Source organism: Halichoerus grypus, chromosome 9 (assembly GCF_964656455.1).
Source record: "Halichoerus grypus chromosome 9, mHalGry1.hap1.1, whole genome shotgun sequence".
Classification (NCBI taxonomy): Eukaryota; Metazoa; Chordata; class Mammalia; order Carnivora; family Phocidae; genus Halichoerus; species Halichoerus grypus.
The window spans coordinates 125,563,076-125,588,362 of record NC_135720.1 but is presented as its reverse complement, the minus strand read 5'-3'; the positions used below and the strand labels follow the sequence as shown (position 1 = coordinate 125,588,362).

Sequence of the window (25,287 nt, the reverse complement as noted above, 5' to 3'; positions counted from 1 at the left end):
GCAGAGAGAAGGCAGCACTTACAAGCCCAGGGAAGAAGCCTCAGAATGAAATCTACCTTGCCAGCACCTTGATCTTGGACTTCTCAGCCTCCAGAACTGTGAGAAATAAATTTCTACTTTTAAGCCACCCAGTCTAGGGTATTTTCTTAGGTAGCCCAAGCTGACTCATATAGGGAGTGACTGCCAATGGGTACAGTTTCTTTTTAGGGTAATACAAATATTCTAAAACTGATCGTGGTGATGGACACACAACTCCATGAATATACCAAAAGCCATTGAATTGTGCACTTTAAATGGGTGAATTGCATAGTATATAAATTGTAGCAATAAAACTGTTTTTTAAGCAGTGATAACATTTTATACACAGATTTTTTTTAAAGATCTTATTTATTTATTTGAGAGAGAGAGAGTGAGAGAGGGAGAGAGAGCACGCATGAGCAGGAGGAGAGGCAGAGGGAGAGGGAGAAGCAGACTCCTCTCTGGGCAGGGAGCTCAGTGCAGGACTCCATGCTAGGACCCTGGGATCATGACCTGAGCCCAAGGCAAACGCTTAACCAACTGAGCCACCCAGGCGCCCTACACAGATTTCTTCTAGAACTTACACATAGTGAAAGAGAGTTAAAGTCAACACATGGCAGATTCCACCTGCAAAATGATGGGAGTAGGCACATCAGACAGGAGGTTTGGGGCTTCAAGTGACTTTACAACAACCACATTTCATCTCGCACACTGAGAAGTCCAGATGAGGGGCCCTTCCAGGGTTGCCTTATTCACAGTCTCAACAACCAAGAACCAAGTGCTCTTATGTTCCAAGCATCATGCTTCACACAGCCATGTGCTGAGGTACAAAAGGGAACGCCTTTTTATGAGACATCTCTTTTTGAGAGCAAGAAAAGCCTTTCCCAAGAGGCCCCCCGGAGACAGCCTCTTACTTAACATTGGCCAGAACAGAGTCACATGACCACTCCAAGAAAGATCACTGCCAAGGGGGTGGGGTCACATGACTAGCTTAGACCAGGGAGCCCAGGGAAGCCCTTCCCTGGGCACATGGGCTCTGTAAACAAGAAAAAAAGGGTGAGGAATGGATTTAGGTATGCAACCAGTGGTGTTTGCTAGTGAGCTGAATGATCTCTAAGGGTCCTTGCAGCTCAAATATCTGGCCACCTTGTGAAAACCAACATGTAACGCTGGCTAAGTAGTGCTCCTTATCTCTAAGATTTGCCTCTTCGTTCTTTTACCTCAGCTCAGATCTTCCACCGAGAACCTCAGGATTCATTCAAGAGCTCAACCCAGGACAGGAATTTAGAACCACACTAAAAAAGTACCCAAAGTCACTACATTAGTTAGAATAACTTACAATTCGCTATGGTAATGAATTAATCCCAAACTATTAGTAGCTTCACATAACAAAGATTTATTTCTTCCTCATGTTGCACAGCCCACGTGGGTCAGCAGAAGGCTCTGCAGTCACTCAGCAATCCAGGCTGATGGAGGATCCACCAGCTCGCGACGCCACCATATTAACACAGCTTCAGAGTCTGATGTGACACAGAGCATTCACATCTGCTCATGAGTGCCTTCTGATTGGAAATGACACTTGTTTCTTCTTACAACCCATTGGCCAAAACTAGTCATATGGCCCTCACATAACTGCTAAGGATCTGGAAAGTCTTCTCATGTGCCTGGGAAGTAGAGAAAAATTAAATGGATGAACACATCTAGTCTATATCACAGACACTTTCCTTCTCAAATCATCAGAACCTGGACTCTTTCCCTGAACATTTCTATCTTCTAGTTCTACATTGACAGCTACCATCTGAATGATCAATTAATGTCTTACATTAATTAATTAATTAGTTAATTAATACCTGATGACTTAATACATTATTTTTTAAAAGCAAAACCAGTTTTTTTTTTAGGAGGAGGGAGGGGCACAGAGAGAGAGAGAAAGAATCCCAAGCAAGCTCCATGCCCAGCACAGAGCCCGATGCAGGGCTTGATCTCTTGACCCTGAGATCATGATCTGAGCCAAAATCAAGAGTCAGATGCTCAACTGACTAAGCCACCCAGGTGTCCCAAAGCAAAACCATTTTTAAAGGACTCTCTTAGTTTTATTTCCTTATTCTTTTTTAAGTCATGCACATACTATGTAAGCAGACGACCAAAATAAGTGAACATAAACTAAAGGTTGGGTATCCATGAACATAGTCTGGGACTGTAATCAAATAATTTTATATTAAATATTAAATATATAAGTTCACATATTCAATTACAAATACAAGCATTATGCTATTGAAATAAAGCATAAAGGTGGGAAGTTCATATAAAATATTATAATTCATATTAATTCTAGGCAAACTGATAACAACTTTCCAACATCAAGTGGGTGTCTTGCAACACAGTTTTCATACTAACTACCTGGAGTTAGTATCACACTAACATAGGCTTAAAGGTTTCATCCTCCACAAGACTGCCCTCATTTCAGATGCCAGCCACAAGTGGGGTTCCCAGGCCACATGCACTTCTGATCAACCAGCTCTACATTTGAGGATTCCCATAACCCCTTCAGGTTCAATAATTTGCTGGCATGACTCACAGAGATCGTTTAAAGCTTTACTTATGATTTCAGTTGAGTATATAGGATGCAATTCAAAAACAGCCAAATGAAGAGACACATAGGGCAAGGTCTGGGGGCAGGAGGAGGGGGCAGACAGGAGGGGGCACAGAACTGCCATGCCTTCTCCTAATGGAATCTAACCATGTCATCCTCCCAGCCCAACAATGTGTTCATCAACTGGGAAGCTCTACTGAATCTCAATGTCCAGAGATTTTATTGGGGCATCATGATTACACATGATTACACATGATTGATTAAATCATTGACCACATGACTGAACTCAATCTCCCCTCTGTGGAGGTTGGGCTGGCCCAACATTCCAACCCTTAAGTGGTTGGTCTTTCTGGTGACCAGATCCTTAAGCTATCTCAGGACCCACCCTGAGTTGCCTCATTAGCATAACAAAGACACTCTGGTCATTCAGGAAATTCTATGGGTGTTTGAAGCTTTGTGCCAGGAACTGAGGGCAAAAACCAGATGTATTCTTTATTATACCATACAAACAAACCAGATTTTCAGTCTTTCTCTTCATGCTCTGTTAATCCTACAGTATTTCTGATCAGGGATGATAATGACCATTTTCCTAATAGGATCATAGACCTAAATTAATATCATCAGGAAGGATCTTAGAGATTCCCCTTTTTTTACAGAAAAGGAAAGTAGGATTCATAGAAGTTACATTACTTGCCTAAAGCCAAACTAGTTGGTGAAAGAATTGGAATTAAATCCTAATCTTCTGCATACTTTATAGAAAGCTACAATCTCTTAAAGCCATGTGGCTAACACACATTTTTAGAGAGGCCCAACTCCTCCAATCCAGAGTTCCCTACAAATGTACCCCATAGCCCAAGTTAGCCCTAATTGGCTTCTACTTCCTGACGCCCCAGCAGCCAAGTGTGTCCCCAACTTCTATCCTGGTCCTTACACAGAAGCAGAGAGATGACAGAGAAGAAACCAGTCGAGTTCCCCCACCATCCCTAGATACCACAGAATGACTAGAGCAGGCTTAGAGTCAGCCCAAGCAAGGGTATAAGGTAAGCAAATCCTTTCGTTTTATGATGATATGATGATATGTTCCAAAATTTCAAAACCCTGCAAAGGGAATACATTTATGCAAACTCTCCCTAGAGTGTGATTGACTGCTGTCTGATAATGGGTTTTGCTTTGCATTTCATTTTAAAGTCAGAGAGCATTAACACCCACAAAGAAACTAAGTATATTAAGTGCATCTTGAAATTATACTCTGAGCTGATCACAGCAACACTGAGTGTACTTGTGTTTCATTTCTAATCCCTTGCTCCTGCTTATGATGGAGATGTTGATGAGGGTGAGGTAGGCAATGGGAGGAGAGGCAGGAAATGTATATCAACTATAAATTGACTAGTAAATTCTTGAACTATTTAATAATGAAGAATCATTGACCAATTGCCTATTAATGAAGAATAACCAAGAATCCTCATGAATCACTGCCTTCTTCCCTGGAAGACCAATGAATAAAGAAAGATATGAGCTTCTAATATGAAAGTAAAACTCAAAATTCTCATCTAAAACATGTGTTTGTTAAAAGCACAAACATACCATGTCTGTTCATCTAGGTCTTTTATCAAGAGATATCTCCTCTACCTGTTATATATCCCTTCCCCTCTAAGGAATAAAAGAAATAAGTTGTTTTTTCTTGATAATTCTTTCCCCTTCTCCCCCGAACCTCTAATCAAACAACTGCCTCAAAGATCACAATTTTCTTTTTAAAGATTTTATTATTTTAAGTAATCTCCACACCCTACGTGGGGCCCAAACTCATGACCCCGAGATCAAGAGTCACATGCTCCACCAACTGAGCCAGCCAGGTGCCCCTCAAAGATAATAATTTTTAAGACCCCTAAGGAAGGATGAACTGTATTAAAACCTGATTGCTTTAGGTGTTTTTCGGTGGATCAAGCAGTAGTTCTTCAAGGCCAACCAGTGAACAATGATCAGGCCTTTTCATCAGAATTGCCTGAGGGGCGCTTTGTGACAATGAGATTCTGATGGCTTATTATATGAATGTGTAAATGCACTATGCTCTTGTTTGGGGCACTTATTTGATCTGTAATATATCAAAGTTGTTATTAAAAAGCACTTGCTAGGGCTCCTGGGTGGCTCAGTGGGTTAAGTGACCAACTCTTGATCTCAGCTCAGGTCCTGATCTCAGGGTTTTGAGGTCAAGCCCCAAGTTGGGCTCCACGCTGGGCATAGAATAATAAAATAAAAATAATAATTAAAAAAATTTAAAAATTGCCCTTCAAGTTATGCATAATTCATTTAATCAAAACTAAATTTTTTTAAACCTCTCTGCATTTTTTTCTCAAAATAGTAAAGTCATATAACACTTGATCATTATTGAATGGAAAAGACCATAAAAGAAACATTTATTAAGTATCTGTAATATGACTAAACTCTGTACCAAAAGGAAAATTCATAACTTTTGATGATGTTAGTCTTTCATTCCCAAATGAATGCCTTGATTCATTGCCAAATAAATATTAAAGAATGTTAGTAAATCAAAAGAGTGATTATTTTAAAATGCTAATATTAGGAGTAGAAATAAAAGAGCAAAAACAAGTATGATTTATCTCCTGTTTTATGTGCTACAACATTCTCTAATTTAGACAAGTAGTTCCTTATATTCAATAAAAACACTAGGCTGAGTCATAAGAGCAGAGCAGCTACATAATTTGCAGGGCCCTGAGAAAAATAAAAATGCAGAGCTCCTTGTTCATAAAGCAGGAAAACAAAAATGATTTTTTCCTCTTTCATGATCTCTTTCTTGACCTGTCATGGTCATTTTATTTGTTTTCTTTTTTTTTTTTAATTTAATTTTATTGTGTTACGTTAGTTACCATACAATACATCGTTTTTGATGTAGTGTTCCATGATTCATTGTTTGCGTATAACACCCAGTGCTCCATGCAATATGTGCCCTCCTTAATACCCATCACCGGGCTCACCCATCCCCTTACCTCCCTCCCCTCTAAAACCCTCAGTTTGTTTCTCAGAGTCCATAGTCTCTCATTGTTCGTCTCTCCCTCCGATTTCCCCCCCTTCATTTTTCCCTTCCTTCTCCTAATGTCCTCCATGCTATTCCTTATGTTTCACAAACAAGTGAAACCATATGATAATTGACTTTCTCTGCTTGACTTATTTCACTTAGCATACTCGCCTCCAGTCCCATCCATGTTGATGTAAAAGTTGGGTATTCATCCTTTCTGATGGCTGACTAATATTCCACTGTATATAGGGACCACATCTTCTTTATCCATTTGTCTGTTGAAGGGCATCTCAGCTCTTTCCACAGTTTGGCTATTGCGGACATTGCTGCTATGAACATTGGGGTGCATATGGCCCTTCTTTTCACTACATCTGTGTCTTTGGGGTAAATTGCTGGATAGTGCAATTGCTGGGTCATAGAGTAGCTCTATTTTTAATTTTTTGAGGCACCTCCACACTGTTTTCCAAAGTGGCTGTACCAACTTGCATTCCCACCAACAGTGTAAGAGGGTTCCCCTTTCTCCACAACCTCTCCAACATTTGTTCTTTCTTGCCTTGTCAATTTTTGCCATTCTAACTGGTATAAGGTGGTATCTCAATGTGGTTTTGATTTGAATTTCCCTGATGGCTAATGATGATGAACATTTTTTCATGTGTCTGTTAGCCATTTGTATGTTTTCTCTGGAGAAGTGTCTGTTCATGTCTTCTGCCCATTTTTTTGACTTGATTATTTGTTTTTTGGGTGTTGAGTTTGAGAAGTTCTTTATAGATCTTGAATATCAGCCTTTTGTCTGTAGTGTCATTTGCAAATATCTTCTCCCATTCTGTGAGTTGCCTTTTTGTTTTGTTGACTGTTTCCTTTGCTGTGCAGAAACTTGGTGAAGTCCCAAAGTTCATTTTTGCTTTTGTTTCACTTGCCTTTGGAGATGTATCTTGAAAGAAGTTGCTGTGGCCAATGTCAGAGAGGTTACTGCCTATGTTCTCCTCTAGGATTTTGATGGATTCCTGTCTCACATTGAGGTCTTTCATCCATTTTGAGTTTATCTTTGTGTATGGTGTTAGGGAATGGTCGAGTTTCATTCTTCTGTATATAGCTGTCCAATTTTCCCAGCACCATTTATTGAAAAGACTGTCTTTTTTCCATTGCATATTTTTTTCTGCTTTGTCAAAGATTAGTTGACCATAGAGTTGAGGGTCCATATCTGGGCTCTCTATTCTGTTCCATTGGTCTATATGTCTGTTTTTGTGCCAGTACCATGCTGTCTTGGTGATCATGGCTTTGTAATATAGCTTGAAATCAGGCAGCATGATGCCCCCAGCTTTGTTTTTCTTTTTCAACATTTCCTTGGTGATTCGGGGTCTTTTCTCATTCCATACAAATTTTAGGATTGTTTGTTCCAGCACTTTGAAAAATGTCATTGGAATTTCAATTGTCATTGAAGGTATAGATTGCTCTGGGCAGCATAGACATTTTAACAATGTTTATTTTTCTAAACCATGAGCAGGGAATATTTTTCCATCTTTTTGTGTCTTCTTCAATTTCTTTCATGAGTGTTCTGTAGTTCCTAGAGTATAGATCCTTTACCTCTTTGGTTAGGTTTATTCCAAGGTATCTTATGGTTTTTCATGCTATTGTAAATGGAATCGATGACTCTCAGAGGAGAAGCGGAAAGCCACCAGGGAAAGCCACCAGAGAACAAAAGCCCCCAAAAACCGGTTTTCACTGAGCCCATCCCCCCCCCCACAGGGGGCAGGGCAACTCTGCCCAAACAGGGTTGCCTGAGTAACAGCATGGCAGCCCCCGCCCCCAGAAGACAGGCTGGTAGAACAAGAGGCCGACAACCCTGAGGTCCCTATAAAACAGGTGCATCTTGCTTAGGTTGTGGCCAATAATTTGTACATTCCCTCAAACACCCCTCAACAGAATGACTAGGAGAAGGAACTCCCAAAATAGGAAAGACTCAGAGACTGTGACTTCTGCCACAGATTTACAAATGTCGGAAATGGACTTCAGGGTAACAGTTATGAAGATGATAGCTAGAATGGAGAAATCGATTAATGGCAATATAGAATCTCTAAGGGCAGAAATGAAAGCTGAACTGGCAGAACTTAAAAATGCTATCAATGGGATCCAACCTAATTTAGATACTCTAACAGCTAGGGTAAACAGGGCAGAAGAATGAATTAGTGATCTAGAAGACCAATTGATAGAAAAGAAGGAAAAAGAGGAGGCCTGGGAAAAACAGCTCAAAATCCATGAAAACAGAATTAGAGAAATAAGTGATGCCATGAAACGTTCCAATGTCAGAATTATTGGGATCCCTGAGGGGGTAGAAAGAGAGAGAGGACTAGAAGATGTATTTGAGCAAATCATAGCTGAGAACTTTCCTAATCTGGGGAATGAAACAAACATTCGTGTCCTAGAGGCAGAGGACCCCTCCCAAGTTCAAGGAAAATAGACCAACGCCCCAGCATGTAATAGTAAAACTCGCAAATCTTAGAACCAAAGAAACCACCTTAAGGGCAGTTAGGGGGAAGAGATTCCTACATACAGAGGGAGGAACATCAGAATAATGTCAGACCTATCCACAGAGACCTGGCAAGCCAGAAAGGGCTGGCAAGAGATATTCAGGTACTAAATGAGAAGAATATGCAGCCAAGAATACTTTATCCAGCAAGGCTGTCATTTAGAATGGATGGAGAGATGCAGAGCTTCCAAGACTGGCAGAAACTGAAAGAATATGTGACCACTAAGCCAGCCCTGCAAGAAATATTAAGGGGGGTTCTGTAAAAGGAGAAAGACCCCAAGAGTGATATAGAACAGAAATTTACAGAGATAATCTATAGAGACAAGGACTTCACAGGCAACATGATGACAATCAATTCATATCTTTCAATAATCACTCTCAACGTGAACAGCCTAATACTCCCATAAAACGGCACAGGGTTGCAGACTGGATAAAAAGACAGGACCCATCCATATGCTGTCTACAAGAGACTCATTCTGAACCTAAAGATACATCCAGACTGAAAGTGAAGGGATGGAGATCCATCTTCCATGCCTACGGACCTCAAAAGAAAGCTGGGGTAGCAATTCTTATAACAGACAAATCAGATTTTAAGCTAAAGACTGTAGTTAGAGACACTATATCATTCTTAAAGGGTTTATTCAACAAGAAGATCTAGCAATTCTAAATATCTACGCCCCTAACATGGGAGCAGCCAACTGCATAAGCCAACTGTTAACCAAAATAGAGTCATATTAATAATAATATGTTAATTGTAGGAGACCTCAATACTCCACTCTCAGCAATAAACAGATCATCTAAGCAGAAAATCAACAAAGAAACAAGAGCTTTGAATGACACACTGGACCAGATGGACCTCATAGATATATACAGAACATTCCACCCTAAAACAATAGAATACTCATTCTTCTCGAGCGCACACAGAACTTTCTTCAGAATAGACCACATACTGGGTCACAAACCAGGTCTCAATCGATACCAAAAGATTGAGATTATTCCCTGCATATTCTCAGACCATAATGCTTTAAAACTGGAGCTCAATCACAAGAAAAAATTTGGCAGAAATTCAAACACTTGGAAGCTAAAGACCAGTCTGCTCAAGAATGTTTGGGTCAACCAGGAAATCAAAGAAGAACTTAAACAATTCATGGAAACCAATGAGAATGAAAACACACTGGTCCAAAAACTATGGAATACTGCAAAGGTGGTCCTAAGGGGGAAATACATAGCCATCCAAGCCTCACTCAAAAAAATAGAAAAATCCCGAATTCACCAACTAACTTTACACCTTAAAGAACTGGAAAAAAAGCAACAAACGATGCCTAAGCCATGCATTAGAAGAGAAATAATTAGACTGAAGCAGAGATCAATGAATTAGAAACCAGAAACACAGTAGATCAGATCAACGAAACTAGAAGCTGGTTCTTTGAAAAAATTAATAAGATTGATAAACCACTGGCCAGACTCATCCAAAAGAAAAGAGAAAGGACTCAAATTAATAATATTATGAATGAAAGGGGAGATATCATGACTAACACCAAGGAAATAAAAACAATTATTAAAAATTATTATCAACAACTATATGCCAATAAATTGAGCAACCTGGGAGAAATGGATGCCTTCTTGGAAACATATAAACTGCCAAGACTGAAACAGGAAGAAACTGACAACCTGAATAGGCCAATAACCACTAATGAGATTGAAGCAGTGATCAAAAACTTCCCAAAAAAACAAGATTCCAGGGCCTGATGATACCCTGGGGAATTCTACTAAACATTCAGAGAAGAAATAATACCTATTTTCCTGAAGCTGTTTCAAGAAAATAGAAACAGAAAGAAAGCTTCCAGACTCATTCTATCAGGCCAGCTTTACCTTAATCCCCAAACCAGGCAAAGACCCATCAAAAAGGAGAATTTCAGACCAATATCCCTGATGAATATGGATTCCAAAATTCTCAACAAAATCCTAGCTAATAGGATCCAACAATACATTAAAAGGTTCATCCACCACGATCAAGTGGGATTTATCCCTGGGATGCAAGGGTGGTTTAACATTCGCAAATCAATCAATGTGATAGAACACATTAATAAGAGGAGAGGGAAGAACGATATGGTCCTCTCAATTGATGCAGAAAAAGCATTTGACAAAATACAATATCTTTTCCTGATTAAAACTCTTCAGAGTATAGGGATAGAGGGAACATTTCTCAAGTTCATAAAATCCATCTATGAAAAACCCACAGCGAATATCATCCTCAATGGGGAAAAGCTGAGAACGTTTCCCTTAAGATCAGGAACACGTCAAGGATGCCCACTCTCGCCACTATTGTTCAACATAGTACTAGAAGTCCTAGCAACAGCAATCGGACAACAAAAAGAAATAAAACGTATTCAAATTGGCAAAGAAGTCAAACTCTCTTTCTTCACAGATGACATGATACTTTATGTGGAAAATCCAAAAGACTCTACCCCCAAATTATTAGAACTCATACAGCAATTCAGCAATGTGGCAAGATACAAAATCAATGCACAGAAATCAGTTGTTTTCTTTTATTTGTTTTCAATGTCATGCTCCCTCCAGGCATGAGAATGGTCACAGGTCAAGTGATGACTGCCATAGGAATACTGGGGTGAATGCACCCAAGCTCCCATGGGGCCAGGGGGCGGTGTGAGGAGCTGTCTTATCGAGGCGGGAGGTGAGAGAGACCACATGTGAACCAAGGCTCTAAACCCCATCAGTGCTGCAGTGTCCCATAGGACTACACTAACAAGACACCACTTCAAAAATAAAAACACACGATTAGTCATTCTTTTAGAAAAGAGAACAAAACCCAGCCTCTTTGATCAGGGGTGGGCAAACTTTCTCCAAAAATGGGGCAGATAGTGAATGTTTTAGGTCCTGTCTCAGTTGCAACTCCTCGACTCTGCTGTTGAATCTCCCACACAGCCGTAGACAATATGTAAACAATTAGGTGCAATGGTGTTCCAGGAAACAGTCGTTATGGACACGGAAAATTGAATTTTATATGATTTTCATGTGTCATGAAATATTATTCTTCTTTTGATTTTTCTCCCAATTTTAAAAACGTAAAAGCCATTCTTAGCTCACAGATAACAAAAACAGGTGGCCTGTTGGATTTGGCCTGTGGGGAGTAGTTTGCCAACCCCGCTTGAGAATATAGATTCAGTATGGGTGGTTAAAGAGCCTTTCGTAGGGGCACCTGGGTGGCTCAGTCAGTTAGGCGTCCGACTCTTGATTTCTGCTCAGGTCATGATCTCAAGGTCATGAGATTGAGCCTCACATCGGGCTCTGCATTCAGTAGGGAGTCTGCTTGAAGATTCTTTCTCACCCTCTGTCCCTCCCTTTGCTTGCACTCTCTGTTAAATAAATAAATCTTTAAAAAAAAAAAAGGAAGTCTATAATACTCCCTCAATTCTATAAATCATTTTGATAGTGTGATCAAAGAGAAGCAATATTTGTGAGTATTCAGAAGAGAGTGAGAATTCAAGTTAGAAAGCTTGGATTGTAGACCTGGTTCTCTTCCACGCCAGCTAGATGCTATGGACTGAATTATGTCCCCCAAAATCCAAATGTCAAAGCCCTAACCCCCAGTGTGACTGTATTTGGAGATAGGGCCTGTAAGGAAGTGATTACATTAAATGAAGTCATAAGAGGGGGGTGCTGATCCAATAGCATTAGTGCCCTTGTGAGAAGAGACCCCAGACCTCACTCCCTCTCCCTTGTGAGGACACTGAGAAGGTGGCTGTCTACAAGCCAGGAAGAGAGCTCCCGCCAGGAACCGAATGGCCAGCACCTTGATCTTGGACTCCAACAAATTTCTGTTGTTGAAGTCTGTGTATTGGCATCAGGAGAGACCAATACACGAGGTGACCTTAGTTTCCTCACCTATAATATGAGGGGAGAGAAATGATCAGATAAATTCCAATGGCTTTTCTGGCCCTAACATTCTAAGATGTAAGAAAGTATTTAATAAAGTCTTTTTAAAAAGCACTCCTTTCCTTCATCCTTTCCAAGGTCATCAAAAAGTTTTCCCTCCTTAAATCGTATTCATTTCTATGATTAGTACACATTGTGTGTGAAGGGGGTGTGCGCCCCCTTTGTAGGCAACTTTGGAAGGCAGTGCTTTGGAAACATGGAGTTTATCTAAAAATTTGCATTCAGTCCCTTTAGAGTCACTGAACTTAAAACAACACCAACAAAAACACACATGGCTGACAATTACAATAGAATCCTGTTTCTCTTTTTCCTTTCTGTCGACAAATCTCTAACACAGAGTCAAGAAAAATAATCATGATCTTCCTACATCCTACCACCCCTCTTTAATTAGCCACTTTTGTTCTTGGTGCTCTCTCAATCCAGGTAGTTTATAAGTTTAACTGACGTCAGAATTATCTGGGAAATTTTCTTGGAATACAGATTCTTGGGTCCTATCTCAGACCTGTAAATTGAGATCTTCAGAGAGAGAGAGAGAGAGCCCCCAAATCTGTATTTGTTATTAGCCCCCAGTGTGATCATGATACAGCCAGCCCAGTTCAGGTTTCTGGGCCAACAACTGGCATCAAATCACACAGGTCCAGTGTTCAGGGACCAGGACCCTAAGGCTGCACCGGCTTCCCTGTGCATTGACATCCTGGGTCACAAAAACGTAATGACCACGGGTCATTCATCCAGTATCTACTAATGACCCACTGGAGAATCGGAACTAAGCCGGCCAGCCCACCTCCAGCCCCTTGTAGGGAATTTCAGTTCTACCCAGAGACCTAGGATACGATGAGACATAAGCAGGATTGTGGCTCTTCACCTTGATTTTCTCATCAATTAAGTAGAGATAATATGTAGATGTGTACCCCATTCCTGCTTGCATCCCCTGAGGGGCGGGGCCTGCCCCCCTCCTTGCAGGTGATGGCCCTGCCTGAGGAGGCCGTTGCTGGGGGCTGGAGGACAAAGGCTGTGTGGTGGGACAGGTCACAGAGGGCAGTGGAGGAGGAGCACAGCCAGGCAGTGGGGTCGAGCTCCCAGAGGGAGACGAGTAGCTCCCCCAGCCCCTGCAGGAAGACGAAAGCCAGGGGCAGAACTGTCTTGAAAAGAGACAGCCCTGAGCAGTGGATGGACGTCACTGTATCACACAGCCTCCCGGAAGGTTCAGGGGGCACGCTCAGCACCTCCCCGGGGACCAGCAGAGACAGCCACGCAGGGGACACTGCTGTAGTCACACACGCATGCACCTGTGTTTGACTTTGTTCGGACCAACAGAAGAGAAGTGCACAGTGATGGCGGCAGGGGGCATCACATGACCAGCCCCATCGCCCACTACCCGACATCCTGCTGCTGGCCCAATGGGGAGCAGGTAAACCGGGCCAGCAGGGAAGGACTCTACAAAGACCTTAGCGCTAACCAGACTCCTTTCTTTGATGTTTCTCAAGATCCCCATTCATCATCATAGGGCACGGCAGCTACACCTGAAGTTTGCCATGGCTGTACCTACAATAGCGTCCCCCTTCAGACACTAGGGAAGACCTCACTGCTGCGGAAAGGTCACGGTCACCTGAGCCCACCAGGGAGGTGCCACAGAGCCAGGCCAGCCCAGCGGAGGATAGGACGCGCCAGCCTGTGTGGGGCAGAGAGCAAGCACAGCTCAGCAGCAAGTTGGCAGATGCGGGAGGGTGGGAGCGGGGTGCTTGGGGGCGCGCTGAAAGGTGGTAGCTAGTGCAGAGCTGCTGGGGCCCTGTGGGGCCCACCCGGAAAAGTTATCACATTGGAAAGGGCCCCGGGCCTAGAGTCACCACTGGGCGCACATGTGGCATTGGAGAGAATCCTAGGGCTTCTCCCGAGTGCGCCACAGAGCTGAATTTCCCAGCCACTCTGATCTCACTCCCGACATCACAGTCCTCGCCACGGCCCCCTGCCTGTCCCTGCGCTTCTCCAACACTTCGTGCCTCAGCGGCTGTGGGACATCTCAGCCAGGACAAAGTCGTTGGTTTGTCTGAGCCGAAGTCTGGCCCCCAGTGACTGCCACACGCTGAGCAGCCGCACAACGTGTGTGTACGGGCACGGGGGTACCATGAAAATGTAACCTGTGGTGAGCGTACCCCTTGGCCGGCAGGCTCACTTCTCGGAATCTGTCCCACAGAGGCGAGCACAGTGTGCGAAACGGCGGCGGCGGCCAACTCTCAGAAGGAACTGTCATCTCCTGCTGTCCAGGCACCCGGACTGGCCCTGGGACAGGCCCCGCCGAGGGGAGCCCTCCCTGCGCCACGCGGGACTATGGACTTGACAACCTCAAAGGGTCTTCCCTTCCGTGCTCTCGAGGTGAGATGCTCGGGCCACATCCTCTGTCTTCTCTACCCCATTTCTTTCCCCTCTTCTCAGGATTAGCCGAGGGCTCCATGGAGAGGGGATGAAGGTAACGTTGAACTTCACAAGCTCTCTGAGGTGTCCGAGGCTACCTCTTCTGGCTGTGCTGGAAGGGGAGGGTCAGGAGGGGGGAGGGAATCCACAGCTCCCCCCCCTCCCCGACTGCACATGGGACGCCCAGCGAATCCACCCCTCGCGCAGTCACCAAGGGCGTAGCTGTGGCCACGGGCCGGCACGTGAGCCACAGCAGGACCGGCCACGGGCCCCGCAGCACCCACCTCTGCAGGCGCGGGACGGACCCGGGCAGCAAGGACAGGCGCAGCGGCCCAGGCCCAGGAAGGGGCAAAGGCAGCACTGCAGGGGGAACAGTGGCACAGTTCCCCCCCCCCCCCCCCCCCCCCCCCGCCCAGGGTACTGATGCGGCGGCCGCGGGTGGCATATCCGGCCCTCCCCCTCCGCGGAGGCTGCACGATGGGGCCGCTGCAGGGGCAGAGACGCCGGCAGGGGGATGGCGGGCACAGCCGAAGGCCGCAACCCCGAGCCACGTGTGCCCCTGGCAGGGGTCGGCGACAGGAGCAGCTGAGGTGGAAGCCAGGGAGTCTCAGCTCCGAGCGGAGACCCAGGAGGGAAGCAGGGGGAGATGGGGACCCCCGGATGGGGAGCTCCCCTCACCACAGGGCAGGGGCGCACACGACCCCCGCAGCCATCCTGCGGCTGCCCCACCAGCGATGACAAAGGGAAAGGCTAGAGCAGCCCAGGGGCAGCCGACGCGGCTCCCCGGCGCACAGCACCCCCAGCCCCCCGAGTCTGGCCGTTCCCCAGCCGGCGGGTGCTGACACCACCCATCCAGGCCCTGCCGGGGACGGCCCGGCAGCACCGGCTCCTCCTCGAGGAAGGTCAAAGCCAGCCCAGGGCAAAGCTGTCACCGGCCCACCACGGGCTTGAGGGCTGGCAACTGTCTAAGGCCGTGCGGCTGCACACGGGCCAGTGAGGCGACAGCAGAGGGTGGCCGGGGCTGACATGCAGGACCAGAGGGCGGTGACCTTGGAGCCCGCAACAGGAGCCAGAGCAGGACTCAGCGGCGGCCGGGGCCACACAGTGTCCCCAGAGCCAGTCGGCTTTCCTTACTTCGGTCCGTGAAGGAACCGAGGTCAAAGAAGCTCCGAATGAAACACGTCCTCGGCTGGAGTCCGTGTCCCACAGCCCAGCGGTGACCACACAGTGGATTCCGTGATGTCGCCGTGCTGCAGCCCGAGTCCCCAGGCTCCGGCTGGTCTGAGAGCCAGTGCCAGGGCCCCGCCTGGCCTCGCTGTCCCCGCTTCGCCTCCCTGGGCTGCTGGTGGGAAGCCCCGTCCACACTGCCTCCCTTCCTCTTCCTCGTCCCGGGGCCCGTGACCGCAGACATTCAGACCACAAGCAAGGGCAGGACTCCTGTCCCCTCGGGATGGTCAGGGAGGGAGTGGGGGGGATGCATCTGACCTGCCAGCAAACAGAACCGAATCGTCTCTCACGCAGCCCCAGCGATTCCAGAGGTCTGTGCTCTGGAGAAACGCTCCGCGTGTTCCGGGACACCAGCGGGGATGCTCGCAGGGAAGTCGTGCGTAGCAGCAAACTCCGGGAGCGCCCACGTCCCTGAACAGAAGGACAGAGGAAGTACGGACGCACACACAGCGGACACAGACCGCAGTGACAGTGAGCACAGCCTGGCACAGAAGCGAGGCTGCACCTCACCTAACGCTGAGTGAAAAGCAGGTCACAGAAGGAGACACACAGAACAATTCAGACAGGAAATATATGCTGAGGGCACATGTTTGGAATCACAGTAGAGAAATGAGAGCACGGGAAACACAGGAGCCAGGAGTGGGGATGTCTGCAGGACGGGGAGGACGGAGACGTGAGCAGGGAGGCTGCCACAGAGTTGATATATGACAAAAACCTATTTGCCCCTTCCAATAAGATTAACAATTCCAAATGACAAGATCACAGGATCGCAACAAATTCTGTGCAGTGCCGTTACAAGGAGAGAAATCATGCACATAAAGTGCTTGGCATGAACAGGTGCCTGATAATGATGCTAATATGATTACTGGGCTCATTATTCATATAATGGTTCCTTTTCTCAAAGCGCTAACCATCTAGAAAAAAACCCCTGAAAATATCCACTAAGTGATCAATAAGATGATAGAGATGCTGTTTTAACACTGAAGAGTGGAAGCTGGAGTAACCAAGGGAGACCTTCTAGGTGGGACTTGGGGAATGAGCATGATTCTGTTAAAAAGAGAGATAAGAAACTTCATTGAAGTCGGGAGGAAATGAATATCATGCATTTGTGGAAAAGCTTATAGCAGAAAACTAAGAAGAAACTACACTTGAAAGATACTTTTCAAATGACAATGTAAAATGAAGTCATTTGGAAGAAGGGTTTACTGTTATTTCTCCCTTGCAAATACGTTGTACCAGAAACAAACAGGATAAGCAAACCTCCAGGTGACAAATGTAGCCCATGCAAGGTGGGATGGGGCAACAGGGTAGGGAGGGAATGTACCTGGCCTTGCAACCCGCATCCCCACTGACAAGCTGGTGGCCTTGGGCAAGTCACTTGAGTCGTGTGAGCTGTGAAACTGTGTAACTACCCAAGAGGGGTAGTTAACGAAAGTCAAATGCATCAGCTACTGATCAGCTTCCACACCACACAAGAAACGCTGCTCACTCTCTTAAGTAGAAGAATTCCCAGGGAACCTCACCCAAGACATCGATGCAAAGTGCCTCATTAGTAGAAAGCACTCAAGAAAGGGAAGCTGCCACATTTCAAGTCAAGATGCATGCTGTAGACTGAACGTCTGTGTCCCCCACAACATGTATATGTTTAAACCTCACCCCCACTGTGATGGTGTTAGGAGGTGGGGCCTTGGGGAGATGATTAGGTCATGAGAGTGGAGCGCTCATGAATGGGGTTCGTGCCCTTATAAAAGAGACCCCAGAGAGAGTCCTCACCCCTTCTCCCATGTGAGAAGACAGCTGTCTATGAACCAGGAGGCAAGCTTTCACCGGACACTTGAATGTGCTGGCACTGTGACCTTGAGCTTCCCAGCCTCCAGAACTGTCTGTTATTGAAGCCAGCCAGCCTATGATACTCTGTTACCGCAGCCTGAATGGTCCCAGACAAAGTGTGCTCTTAATTAAGAGATTAGGTGCTTACGAAACCACTGGAAGGGCTGGAGGACTAGGACCTGGGCTGGGCTTTCAGAAACAAATCCCACAACAACACCTGAGACGGGGCCCGCTTCAAAGGGCCTCCTCTGCCACAACCAGGATGCTTGCAGTCCGGAAGTTGCTGAGTGACAAAGATCCAGAGGTTCGGTGATGAGAAAGCTTCTGCCACTGTGGCTCCAGACACGCCCCTGGCTCAGAAAACACCACGAAATCTCCCCCAGAACCACCCCTGCAGAGTACATGCCCTGCTTCCTGCCTGGGGGTCTGCCCATGCCGCGCTCACGTGTGCCTGCCCGATGGCCCACAGGCTCCTCTGACTGGCTGACCATCTCCCCATCAACACTGCTGCGACCCAGAAGAACAGCTTTCAGTGCAGAAAAACAAATGATTAGGAGGGCAGAATGAGTGCCAATCCCCCACCCCCACCCCAGGGAGCTTCTCTAAAGAGCCTAGCACTGTGCCTGTCACCTAGGAAGTGCCCAATACATTTCCAGCTAGAAACACACAATGAAAACTGATACGTGTCTTCCCTCTGGGCGCAGGAAAGAGTCAAATAAAAGGGGAAGGCTAACCTGTTTCTTTTCTTCCGGATGACTTTTTTGTTCCCAAACCGGAATGACTCCCACTGTTATCTACCCAGCAATAACACAGATGATTTTTTGGAGTAGCTGGTTTGCAAAGCAGCTGAGGAAGTGAAACTCCTAGGTAAAGTAAAAGAATGCTCCTTTCAACTAAGTTGCCTTTTATGGCTCTTGCAGTGGATTCACTGAAAAGCTTTATTTTCCTGCAAATACACTGCTCCTTCTTAATGATTAATTAAGCCAACAAAGCCCTAGAAATCTCAGAAATTTTCTGAAATGCTTTACTTTTTTGCTTCCCATGAACAATTTCAAGGCTGGTGACATTTGTTTCTGCAAGCAGGTGAGGAGATGAGGGGGTTCATCTAACCGCCACCTGCCCTACTCACCTCAGAGGTAAAGGGGACAACATCTCACCCTTCTGTTAAGAATCCTCCACTGGGGGGAATGCCTGGCTGGCTCAGTCGGTAGAGCATAGGACTCTAGATCTCAGGGTTGTAAGTTCGAGCCCCACATTGGGTGTAGAGATGACTGAAAAATAAAATCTTTGGAGAGATAAAAAAAAAAGGTGCCTCCACTGGGATACATGTGGGGAGTGCAGGGACAAGGTGACACATCTGTGCCCTGGTCATCAAGTCACCCCTTTGCATGATTCTGGGCGAACTACCATCTTCCCTGGCCTCAACGTTCTCATCTCTAAAATGGGGACTGAGCCTACTTTCTCCAGCACCTTCCATGGATATGAGGACAGAAGAGAAAACACAGGCATAGACCGCAGGCACGATAGAGCAGTAAGCTGGTCAGGCTGCCCCCTACTACATCACTGTGGTGGAGTCTTCGCTAGTTCTGCATTTCTGGGTAAAAATTCGTACTAGGGCTGATTGCCCTCTTTCTTTCTTACCAAACAAAGAATGCAGTCTGAGCTGCCAAGAGTGCAGCCCCAGGCTCTGGGGTTAAGAGCTGGGTCTTGGTGTCAGGACTGGATTTGAATCTTCTGCAACTGGCTGTGAGATCTTACGGGAGCCACTCAATCTGTCCAAGCCTGTTTCCTCATGGTCACCCTGGGTGCTGACGACGGCAGTAGCTCCCACAGGGTGAAGCATGAACGAGGTAACACGCTCTAGTGTTTGCTGTGCTGTGCCATCCAGAGCTCCCCTTCACATGGAGCCAGATGACAGCCACTGTCTGAGATACCCCCCCAAATTGCCCTCGGTCAAAGGGAGACCCCGCCCAAGGTGACAGCCCATCTAGGGTGTTGGTGGGAGGTGGAGCTTGCGCCCCGTGAATGGTTGATGTGGGAGTGTAAAGGCCTGCTTCCCGCTTGCCCCAGCTGGGGACAACTCTGAAGGATCATCCCAGTCCCAGAAGCCCTCCTCCCCTGTAGGAGCAGCTAAGGCCTTTGTCCTGACTGCACTGTAGTTCAATTTCCCCTTCTGGCCAGTCCAGTTTCCTTCCCCATCCTACAGATGCAGATCCGGAGGGCACTCTCAGCAAACTTCCTGCATCAGATCTCAGTCTCAGAGACTGTCCCCAAGGAGCCGAAGACATGTATGCAAAGTGCCTCGTGAATAGGAAGAACTCAGTAAAGGGAAGCTCCATCTGTCATCAAGTCTAAGAGTTACCAATCACAGGAGGCCCATTATTTCATGTACTAAGAAAGCAAAGTACCCCAAAAGGGAAGTCTAATGATAGGTGACCCCCACACAGAGCCAAAACACCAACCAGAGTGTCCTCCCCACAGAACAGGACAGCAAGGCTCAGCCACATGACTGGGTGAAGAATGAGGGAAAAACTGCCCTGATAATCTGCACTGAGCTCTCTGCAAGCAAAGAATTGAAGCTGAAGGAACCTCAGGTCAGGAGCACCCCTCTCATGCTGGCAGAAGCAAGCCCAAATCCTCTCTCGAAAAACTCAACATCTTTTCTCACCAACAGTGACGGCAAAACCTGTTCAAGTTGCAGAGATGTTAAAATAAGCAAAAGAGGTATTTATATTAGAATCAGTGATGTACAGAAGCATTCTGTTCACGAAGACGGGAGCACGCCCGCGTGTCACTCAGCAGTGGTGGTGACTCCAATCATGGCCCGCTGTAGTTCACCATAATCAAAGCTGCCCAGGGGAAATGAGCAGGTTTCCTGTGAACCTTGCAGCCGGCAGACCCAGACCAGAAGTCACTGAGATGAGAGCATAAGCCACTATGGGCAGAAATAACACATTCCAGTAAGCCTGATAATGGCAGGGAAGAGCTCAGAGGGGAGACTGCAGGGCCTGGGTCCCAGTCCATTTCTACTCCTAATTAATTAGCTCTTTGAACCAAGATAACCCACTTAACTTTCCTGAGGCTCGATTTTTCTCACACCTGCCCATCAATGAGAGGGGGTAAAAAAGAAAAACTATCCTTCCTGCTCAAGTATTATATTAGATGAAACAGTACTTTGAAGAGTTAATAATTATTATTAAACATGTATTTATTGAATGCTTCCTACATGTTTTAGATCCCAGAGATACACCTTTTTACACATAAAACAAAACCCCTGCCCTTGTGGGGCTTACATTCTAGCAGATTCTAGTGTCGTGACTGTAAATTGTTCTTGCTTCTGCAGCAGACTTGCCATCCTCTTGGACCACAGAGAAGGGTCAGTTCCCCACGGGCCAGGCTTCGGACAGGGTATGAGAAGTGGAATATGGTAAGAGCCTACTTCCACACATACTATTTAAAAACGTGTTAATCTACTGCACACTTGAGTTCTGGTAATGAGACATTTATTTGCTCGCAGGGCATGCTGGGAAGGTGGGAATTTGGGGGAGGCGGAGGCGGCTGGAGACAGAGCACTCCTCTGATTGGCCACACCCAGGCCACACCCACTGCCAGGTGCACTGCGTCCTTCCCCACTCCCGAGCGCCCCTCGGGGGTCCGGTCCCCTTGGATCACGCACCATCCACCGGGACCCTGGACGGGAGCACGGCAAGGGATGGCTTTCAGATGACTGCGACGGCGAAGCAGTGAAGTGCGGACTTTGTGTTGGGATCGCTTAGATGTCGCGGCTGTGCCGTCCTGGACACGCTCCCGGAGCTCTAAGTCCCGTTCCTCAGCTCTACAGTGGGAATGGCGGTAGCTCCTACCTCCCACGGGGTTGTGGGGCTGAAGTGACATAATGCGTGTCGGGTGCACCGAACTCGGAGGGTACAAGTGTCCAGAAAATGACAGCGGTTATCAGTGCCGTCATTGTTGCCGTCATTGCTACGGTTACCAGCCACCACGTCCCGTCTAGATGTAGGTGTGACGTTCCTGACATAGTTTCTGGGATGTTCCCATGGCTAGAGAATTTTCGGGGAATTGAAGAGTTCATTGCAGCTTCCTGGTTAACACCTGCGTGCCCCTCTAAGGGATGCCAAATCTGGGGGCTGTCTGTCCTGCCTGCTGAGAGGGCGTCAGCTGCTGTCCGCTCACCTGTGCCCGCGTCCCTCCATCCATTCCCTCAGGCACCCGGATGATACCTGGTGCTGCTCAACCCCCACAGGCCCTACACCGACAATGAGACAGATAAGACAGGTAAGGAAGGATGAGAATGGCGGGGGGGGGGGGGGGGGGGGGGGGGGGGTGGAGCTGGGAGCAGCTATTCCCTTCGTCAGAGAATCCAACTCACCAGCTTTTCCTACTTCGGAAAGCCCCATGCTCTGAAATCTAGACTTGCTTCTTCATTTTGCCTTTGAATGTGCTTCCATTTAAAAGAAGCCCAGCCCGGAGCCAGGAAAATGTGGCACACTGCCCCTTTCAGGGTCGCATATTACTCGGAAAACTCTGACTTCCTAGAATTTTTTGAAAATTCCAAATCTTGATTCTAACCTTGTCAAACAAAGCCACATTTATAAATAATCTTTTTTTAAAAAAAAATAGACTTTATTTTTTAGAACACTTTCGGCTCACAGCTAAACTGAGCGAAGGTGCAGAGCTCCCAACCCCATGTGCACAGCCTCCCCGACTGTCGGCCGCCCTCCCTAACATCGTCTTCAATGATCACCTCTCATAAAATGAACTCTCCAAAGGTACAGAACCTTTTTTTCATGTATCTCATGGAATAACTTGCCCTGTGTATATAGTCACACTCTAACTCGGCAAAAAATTATGGGAAATGTATCTATTCTTGATAAAACCATAATTCAACAAAGCTATCAATTTTGCCTCCTTTGCTCCAAATTCTACTTTTTCTCCAAAGAAATCAAACTCTTCAAAACTGTAGCGATATTTTTTGGGAGGTGGGGTTGCTGTTACTTGTTTTTCAAGTGGGTTGTCCACATAGATCTTCTGTAACAGGGAGAAAATTCTTTCATCCCTTCAGGACTCAGCATCCATCTCATATTCGATCCCTTTCCCTTTGTGGTCTGAGTTCTTTTCTTTGTGCTTCTTTGGGGTTATTATCAGAACCACTAGGTTTGACACTTCATCTCCACTAGTCTGCTACTCAAAACCCATGACCCACAGGGATATGCCCACAAATACTCTGCATACGGAATAACAAACTTTTCTGTATGCAGTCTATGTATTCACCTTTACTATCAACCTTCTCGTACTTCTCAAGTGTTGTTTTTTATTCTCCCACTGATCGCCCTAAAGTCTGTTTCTTGCAAATTCCCAGGACCGGGCTGGACACACTATGTGTATTCCAGTTGAAGTACAGTTGCTGCAAGCTGCCTTACACAGGGAAGAATCCAGAGTCCTTCCACATTGACAAAAGTAAGATGGGAAGGCCCACACTCACTTGTTACGAAGGAAGCCTCAGTTTTAAATTCCTTCTTCCAAGGAAGCTGGACTTGCTTCCCTCATTCCCATGGCATGGCTGAGCATTACTGCTCACCAGCCCGGGGCATGGGGTTACAACTACCAACCCCAGGTGTGATAGAACATGTTTAATTGAACTATACCTGACTCCTAATCATTCATTGCCTTAAGTTTTTTTTTCCAGACTATCTTGACTCCCTACATAGACTGGGAGTTCCTGGAGGGGAGAAGCCATCATATTCTTTCTTTTTTCATTACTGAGTATTTTAATACAATAAAACTCACCAATGTTAGGTGTACGATTTAGTAAGTTTTAACAAATGTATTCAGTTTTACAACCAACACAATAGTGATATAGAACATTTCCATCATTCTAAAACGCTTCTTTGTGCTAATTTACAGCTCCCTCTCCCCACCCCCAACCCCTACCAACCACGGATTTGTCACTAGGTTTTACATCTTCTAGAATTGTACGTAAGTGGAATCCTACAGTATACACTCTTTTACGTGTGGCTTCTTAACAAGCTTTTGGGATTCGTCCATTGTTCACTCCTTTTTATGGCTGAATGGTATTCCACTGAATGGATAGATACTTTGTCTATCCATTCACCAGTTGATGGACATTTCAGTTGTCCCCGCTTTGGAGCTACTGTGAATAAAGCCGCTTGAATATTTGTGGACAGGTCAGAGTGTGGACATGTTTCCTTTTACCTTTGGCAACACAGAGGCAATCTAGGAACAGTCTAGGAGAAAGACTGCTGGACTGTATGATATATTTAACTTTAAAAAAGAAAAACTCACGCTCTGGAAGTTTTCTAAAGTGATTGTACAATCATACAGTCCTGCCAGCAATAAACAAGAATTCTGGTTGTTCTGCATTCTCACCGACACTTGGTAGTATCAGTCTTTTAATTTCAGCCGTTCTGGGGTGTGTGGTTTTACTTCATTGTGGTTTTTAGTTTGCATTTCCCTTAGTAATGCTCTTGAGTATCTTTTCATGTGCTTATTTACCATCCATATATCTTCCTTTGTCGAGTGTCTACTGAAATCTTTTGTCCATACTTGTGAGGTTGTTTTAAGAGTTCTTTATGTATTCTAGATATGACTTTTGTCTGCTAATATGCTTTGTGAATACTTACTCCCATTCTATGGTTTGCCTTAACAGTGTCTTTTTTTTTCTTTTTTAAAGATTTTATTTATTTATTTGACAGAGACATAGCGAGAGAGGGAACACAAGCAGGGGGAGTAGGAGAGGGAGAAGCAGGTTTCCCCGTGGAGCAGGGAGCCCGATGTGGGGCTCGATCCCAGGGTCCTGGGATCACGACCTGAGCCGAAGGCAGACGCTTAACGACTGAGCCACCCAGGCGCCCCTTAACAGTGTCTTTGAAAGAGCAAAAGTTCAATTTGATGAAATCCAACCCAGTGGCTTTCTCTTTTGTGTGTCCTATTTAAGAAATCTTTGCCTAACCCAAGGTCACAAACAACTTCTGCTATGTTCTCTTTTAGAAATTTTATACTTTAGCTTTTACATGTAAGTTTATGATTAACTTCAGGTTGATGTTGGTATATGATGTGAGGTAAAACTTGAGTTTCCTTGTATTTCCTATGGATATCATGCTGTTCCAGCATATTCTGTTGAAAGTACTATCCTTTCCTCATTGAATTATCTCAGCAGCTTGTCACAAATCAACTGATCACACATCTGTGCATCTATTTCTGGATTTGCTCTTCTGTTCTACTCATCTACATGTCTATCCTTTTGCCAATACCACTCTGTCTTAAATAGCTTCATAATAAATCTTGAAATCAGGTAGTATAAGTCTTCCAACTTTGTTCTTTTTCCTCCTAAAATGTTCTGGTTCCTTCAAGTCCACTGCATTTCCACATAATTTTTAAATCAGTCTGCCAATGAAAGAATGGAAGTAAGGAAGGAAGCAAGGGGGTAGGGAAAGGAAGGAGGGAAGGAGGAAAGGAAGGGAGGGAGGGAGGGAGGAAGGATAGGAGGGAGGGAGGGAGGGAGGAAAAGGTAAGGTACAAAGAAACAAAGAAAGCAGGCCAGCCAGTCTGACAGGCTACAACATGGATGAACCTTCAGGACATTATGCTAAGTGCAATAAGCCAAACACAAAAGGACAAATATTGTATGATTCCACTTAAACAAGGTTCCTA

At 45.7% G+C, this 25,287-nt stretch overlaps 1 protein-coding gene across 1 annotated transcript in view; it reads right to left on the bottom strand.

The window, feature by feature from the left end:
• Positions 1-1,394: 1,394 nt before the first annotated feature.
• Positions 1,395-25,287, bottom strand: part of SNRNP48 (small nuclear ribonucleoprotein U11/U12 subunit 48) — a 49,949-nt gene continuing 26,056 nt past the window's right edge. The window contains exon 10 of the mRNA XM_036085137.2: positions 1,395-1,682. The gene's annotated coding sequence lies outside the window, so the exon portion shown is untranslated. The remainder of the gene's footprint in view (positions 1,683-25,287) is intronic.